This window comes from Hordeum vulgare, chromosome 7H, assembly GCF_904849725.1.
Source record: "Hordeum vulgare subsp. vulgare chromosome 7H, MorexV3_pseudomolecules_assembly, whole genome shotgun sequence".
In the NCBI taxonomy this organism is placed as follows: Eukaryota; Viridiplantae; Streptophyta; class Magnoliopsida; order Poales; family Poaceae; genus Hordeum; species Hordeum vulgare.
In genome coordinates, this window is record NC_058524.1 from 11,611,919 (window position 1) to 11,619,068 (window position 7,150).

The 7,150-nt window shown below is 47.9% G+C and overlaps 1 pseudogene; it reads right to left on the reverse strand.

The window, feature by feature from the left end:
* Nucleotides 1–1,440: 1,440 nt before the first annotated feature.
* LOC123408013 lies at nucleotides 1,441–4,879 on the reverse strand (annotated as a pseudogene).
* Between the last annotated feature and the right edge of the window lie 2,271 nt (nucleotides 4,880–7,150).

Below are 7,150 nucleotides of genomic sequence, written 5' to 3' on the forward strand. Positions count from 1 at the left end.
AGCCACCGGTGGCAACGCCGGCGCTACCCCCGACCTCCCACGGGCGCCTCCTTCCCAGGCCAGCGAAGGTGTTGCGGGCCCAACTACGTCGCGGGGTGTGGTACCTATTGATCCAGTGGGAAGGCCTTCTAGAGGAGGACGTGACTTGGGAGCAGCGTGACGAATTCAGCCAACACTATCCAGACTTCCAGCTTGAGGACGAGCTGTTTGCGCAGGCGGGGAGAGATGTTATGACCGGTACTACGTACCAAAGGAGGAGACCCAATGGGCAGGATTAGTTACGGGCTTAGCCCAAGTTATCTTAGTTATCTTAGTTTCCAAGTTATCTTAGTCAGCCGTGAGATTATATAAACCGATGTAAATAACTCTTTTCGAATTAAGCAATATAGTCATAACTCTATTGTCCGGCTCCTAAAGGAGCTAGAACCCTAGCTGCACTGCCGCCTTCCACCGCCGCCGCCTCCCTCTCGCGCGCAACGGCTCCCCGCCGGCGGCTGCCGCGCTCCAGCCCTCGCCAACCCCGCTTCATCCCCTACAACCTCCGCCCTAGACCCGGTAGAACCCTAGCTGTTCCTACCAGTAGTCCTGCATGAAGCAGACCAAATGTGCATAGGAAATTCTAAAATCTACACCCCCCAAAATAAAAATCACCAATTTTCAAAATCCACGAAGCAATACAATAATTCATATTGTACATGAAGAGACCTTTGTAGAAAAGCTATTAACTAATGCATTTTGGTATTTATAATCAGTCTTAGTACAAGCTACGTGTGGCGGCACAAGTCATTGTGAACCTGATATATAGATGTAACTAATCACAGATTGTAATGTGATAATGTAAGTTACCGTGCGAGAGAAACCTACTTCATGTTCATCACCCCACTCTTTTCACTATCATCTTCTAAGTCATGAGCGAATTGCCTCCAGAAATTGACAACATCACTGCATAACAAAAAAAAGATGAAGAGCCAATGGCATAAGTTGCTGCATAGACAAAATAACAGTGAAAAAACTTACAAGCATGTCACAGAAACCTACCATGTAGAAAGCTCATACCTTAGAGACGTTCATGAAATCCTTGAGAAGCTAAGGGTGGTACTCCAATATCTCCCTAAATATAAGTTCCTTGATGTCTTATTTGGTAAACTTTTTTTCGTCCAAACTCAAACTCAATTTTCAAAATTGGTTAGATGATAGTTTTCTCTTCAGTTTTACGACACCCTTAAAATGAGGATCAACCATGAATATATGATTTTTTCACATTAATAAAAATGGCAGTGAACTCAAGGGATCCTTTAGAATTTGACGACAAAAATCAGATGTGTACCACTCACGTATAGCTGCTTGGCCCGGCAACCTCAAGCACCATTGCTTACTTGTGTGCCGCTCAAGAACCATTGCTTGCTTCTGTGGTGCTAGCCCTGCTCCAATGTCTATGAGTCAGCTGCACGCGACGGCCACAAACACGACCGTGTCATGGTACAACACTACCGCCTTGCTCACCATGTTTTTGCCTGATGTCTCCCTGGCCTCCACCCTGCCTCCCCGTTTACCCATCCTAATGTTTGTGATAGTACAACACCAGCTCACGCCGACTACCACCCACAGGCGTCCTGTCCATTGTGATAACCCCTCATAACCTGCAAGATCTATAATTTGGATCTTAATGTAACTGAAGAAATTCGATACATTGGGAGTAACATAAGCAACTTTAAGACACGATTCACACTTCAATGCCTAATCATCCATATTGGGAAATGAGTTGGAAATAGTTACAAGGCAGTAAGCTTTCCTCACCTGTTCCAGGACCTGAAGTTTAGGCCTCGCATTCTCCATATTAGCATACCATGCTTGATTGAATCTTGCGCTGCTGGAGCTGCAGTATCAACATGACAACATCTATATATCTCCCATCTTTGTAAAAAGGTAACACCATATCAATGTAAAAAAAACTCTAGACAAGAGAATACTCCAGCTTCAAATAATTTGAAGTGTATACAATAAACTGAAAGAAGTTATAACCCTTGTCAATTACCTACCAATTAAGCATCAGAACAAGCAGAACCTACTTTGGCATAACCTTCACAGTGAAACTCAATTACAAAATATGCAATCACTAATGGCTTGTGTTACATCACCATACAGTAAAAATGGCTTTGCATCGGTGATCAACATTATAAGTTCTAATTTACTTATCAGGACAATCGTTGCCGTGTCATTAAGTAGCAACCAAGAAACATTTGAACAATAAACAAACGGGAACAATGAAGTTGAAGGCAGGACAAGAAGATCAATAGGGCATTACGTGTCAGATCTGTCCATAGATGGATTATAGGTTGCAAGCGTACCTCATGGATGAGTGGGACACAGGGCATGACTGCCTCGGGAAAGTAGCGAAGGACGAATCTGAGGTTGCTGTCGGAGAGGAGCACGTTTGTATTGATCTTTGGTCGCATCTCCCTCTCATTCTCGCCTTCCTGAGCTGGGGCACCTCATCTTCATTGTTGGCTCCTATTCCTAATAGTGAGAGCTGATGCATCTTCGACAGAGAGTCACACAGTTCTGCACAGTGGATGCTCCTTACCGTAATGTCAAGGGACCTTAGCTGAGATAAATTTGTGAGTTTTGCAATGAATACTTTACTACTTCGAACTACACAGAGAGTTTGCAAGTTCTTCAAACTCCACAATACCTCAAACGGATCTAAATCGGCAGAAGCAGCGGGCGGCGCGGCAATGGCATGAACATAAAAAGGAAATCTTGGAACTTGTGCTAGCATATCTATATCTAATACAAAACAGAAGTTTATACCTTCAAGGGTGTTAGCAGGAAGCCATGATTTAATGTCAAAAGGGTACAGTGCTACATCATTGCACAGCTGGCGTAGCCTCAGAATAAAAAAAGCACGGTTGAGTAATTACGCAATATCGAATCTCTGTCACCAAACTCTATCATTTTGTTTCTCCCTTCCGATTCCATCTGATCATAACACTCCCGTTCCTCTGCAGAAAGCTCAATGTAACATGCTACAACAGTTTTAGGTGGAATGGCAACCACACTCTTGCTTCCACACTCTGTTTCTTTGGTTCTGCGCAATGAGATAGCACCAAGTAGGTTATGCAATACACAGAGAAATTTTTTACCTTGCAGAACTGAAAGATAGCATCATTTGTTTGAGATCCCATTCAAACATCATTATACCAACATTAATTGTTTTACCCAGATGAAAAGTGCCAAAATTAAATAGCACAATTGACATAATGGAAAATAAGAGATGCATGTAAGCACGCTATGATGGGCTGATAGCAAGTGGTAAGAGAATTTGATGCGCAAGAGCCTATACAAATGTCAGGAACAAAACCTATAGGAGGAACTGTACTCAAAGCAAACAACATGAGTGATAACTTTCTAATCCTAGGAGCTGGTTTACTGATTATCACCTTCAATGTTCAAAATCATTTGATGCAACTTGCTATAATTCCTAGTTCTCTACAATTGTGAAAAGACGAAAATGGTGTAATGAGAAGAAAGGGACAACCGTCTTACTTGTAATCGTGACAACCCAGCCTTATTCCCTTTCTCCAGGGGATGCTGGATTAAGCTCTGCCAGTAGCTCTTGACTGAGAAAGGCTCAAACTTCAAAAACGCCATAAGCGGGTACAAATCCAATGAGCTGTTCTGAATTGGCATCCCTGTGACTACCCAGCGCCTTCAAAGCAGTCACCGCCCGAGTCTGCAGAGCTGCAGAGTTCTTGATAATATGGGCCTCATCCAGAATGACCCGGAACCATTCAATATCGTTCACAGGTGAGCCCTCCTGGTCAAATTCCGTACCCAAGACGCTGTAAGTGGTAATCACAATGTCATACTTCAACAACACCTCCTTATCTTTTGTTCGCTGCCCATGGTACATATACACCTTCAAGCTGCCTGCATTCGTATGCTCCTCCAGCTGTGTCACCCAAGACGAGAACACCGAGGGCGGGCACACCACAAGTGTCGTCCTCGATCCCGCCTCCGCGTCATCGATCTTCCTCCTTTTGCTCCCTTTGGCCTTCCCCCCCTCTGACATTGCGAGCTTTACTTCGCGCAATCAATGACAACAGCGTGAGCGTCTTGCCGAGCCCCATATCATCGGCGAAAATCCCGCCTCTCAGCTGTTGCGGCCGCTGCTTGGTATTCTGGCTGGTGAGCACGTTCTCGTAGCCCCCAGCTTTATCTTCTTTCCAGAATGGCGGCAGGTCGCACGACTCCTCCCTGTGCACCAACCACCACAAGGCTGCCTTCTGGTGCTCGAAGAGGTCTGAGACCACGACATCCTCTGGAGGCTCCATGGGCTCAATCCGGCTCCCCCTTCCTTCCCCACACGCACGAACAACTTATTGACATCCCGACCGGATTTCTTGGCCTATTCCTACACGAAGGCGGACCCGGACAGGGAGAACTCGATGTGGTCCGGGTCGATGAGGACGAGGCCGCTGCCGTCGATGGCCTCGCGGATGATGTCCGCGGCGGCCGGGCGGGCGAAGAGGTGGATCTGGCAGGGAAGCTTGTAGAAACTGGTGCTGGCCTTGGAGGACCGGCCGTCGGGCACGACGACTAGGGTGTTGGCGACGAGGTGGGAATCGAGGAGCGGGGCGAGGACCTTGGCGGTGTGGCCCTCGATGTGGCCGACGTGTCGGCCGCGGCTGTTGTGGACGGCGATGGCGTTGCTGTCGAAGCGGTTGAGGGGCTCGCGGATGAGGGACGGCCTCTCGCCGCCGCAGAGGGTGCCGGTGTAGTACTTGAGGCCTACGATCTTGGCGACGACGAATCCCACGAGGTAGGGCTCGTTGTCGTCGTCACCGTCGCCCCCGCGGGAGGAGGAGGAGGCGGCCATGGCGGTGGCTGGATTGGTGGGGAGAGGTTTGGGGTTAGGGTGAAGGAGTGGGGAAAATTAACCGGTCACGGAGGATGGATGGATTGATGGATGTCTGCCGTCTCAGTGGGTGGGGGGAGGGGGATCTAGCGCGGGGGAGGAGAACAAGAATGCCACGACGCCACCTTCCTTGTGGGCACGGCAGGGCTTTGCCGGCCGGCCCCACTACAAGGAATATGCTAGTACTGTTGGGGAATGTCGCATGGGAAACAAAAATTTTCCTACGCGCACGAAGACCTATCATGGTGATGTCCATCTACGAGAGGGGATGAGTGATCTACGTACCCTTGTAGACCGTACAGCAGAAGCGTTAGTGAACGCGGTTGATGTAGTGGAACGTCCTCACGTCCCTCGATCCGCCCCGCGAACAATCCCGCGATCAGTCCCACGATCTAGTACCGAATGGACGGCACCTTCGCGTTCAGCACACGTACAGCTCGACGATGATCTCGGCCTTCTTGATCCAGCAAGAGAGACAGAGAGGTAGAAGAGTTCTCCGGCAGCGTGACGGCGCTCCGGAGGTTGGTGATGACCTTGTCTCAGCAGGGCTCCGCCCGAGCTCCGCAGAAACGCGATCTAGAGGAAAAACCGTGGAGGTATGTGGTCGGGCTGCGGTGGAAAAGTCGTCTCAAATCAGCCCTAAAACCTCCGTATATATAGGTGGGAGGGAGGGGACCTTGCCTTGGGGCTCAAGGAGCCCCAAGGGGGTCGGCCGAGTCCAAGGGGGAAGGCTCCCCCCCAAACCGAGTTGGACTTGCTTTGGTGGGTGGGAGTCCTTCCTTCCCTTCACACCTCCTCCTTTTTTTTCTTTTCTCTTTGATTTTCTTTCCTAGGCGCATAGGGCCCTTTTGGGCTGCCCCACCAGCCCACTAAGGGCTGGTGCGCCACCCTCAAGGCCTATGGGCTTCCCCGGGGTGGGTTGCCCCCCCGGTGAACTCCCGGAACCCATTCGTCATTCCCGGTACATTCCCGGTAACTCCGAAAACCTTCCGGTAATCAAATGAGGTCATCCTATATATCAATCTTCGTTTCCGGACCATTCCGGAAACCCTCGTGACGTCCGTGATCTCATCCGGGACTCCGAACAACATTCGGTAACCAACCATATAACTCAAATACGCATAAAACAATGTCGAACCTTAAGTGTGCAGACCCTGCGGGTTCGAGAACTATGTAGACATGACCTGAGAGACTCCTCGGTCAATATCCAATAGCAGGACCTGGATGCCCATATTGGATCCTACATATTCTACGAAGATCTTATCGTTTGAACCTCAGTGCCAAGGATTCATATAATCCCGTATGTCATTCCCTTTGTCCTTCGGTATGTTACTTGCCCGAGATTCGATCGTCAGTATCCGCATACCTATTTCAATCTCGTTTACCGGCAAGTCTCTTTACTCGTTCCGTAATACAAGATCCCGCAACTTACAATAAGTTACATTTCTTGCAAGGCTTGTGTGTGATGTTGTATTACCGAATGGGCCCCGAGATACCTCTCCGTCACACGGAGTGACAAATCCCAGTCTTGATCCATACTAACTCAACTAACACCTTCGAAGATACCTGTAGAGTATCTTTATAGTCACCCAGTTATGTTGCGACGTTTGATACACACAAAGCATTCCTCCGGTGTCAGTGAGTTATATGATCTCATGGTCATAGGAATAAATACTTGACACGCAGAAAACAGTAGCAACAAAATGACACGATCAACATGCTACGTCTATTAGTTTGGGTCTAGTCCATCACGTGATTCTCCTAATGACGTGATCCAGTTATCAAGCAACAACACTTTGTTCATAATCAGAAGACACTGACTATCTTTGATCAACTGGCTAGCCAACTAGAGGCTTGCTAGGGACGGTGTTTTGTCTATGTATCCACACATGTAAATGAGTCTTCATTCAATACAATTATAGCATGGATAATAAACGATTATCTTGATACAATAATTATAATAATAACTATATTTATTATTGCCTCTAGGGCATAATTCCAACAGTCTCCCACTTGCACTAGAGTCAATAATCTAGCCCTCACATCATCATGCGAATTACATTGTAATAAATCTAACACCCATACAGTTCTGGTGTTGATCATGCTTTGGCCGTGGAACAGGTTTAGTCAGCGGGTCTGCTACATTCAGATCCGTGTGCACTTTGCATATATTTACGTCCTCTCCCTCGACATAGTCGCGGATGAGGTTGAAGCGCCGTTTGATGTGTCTGG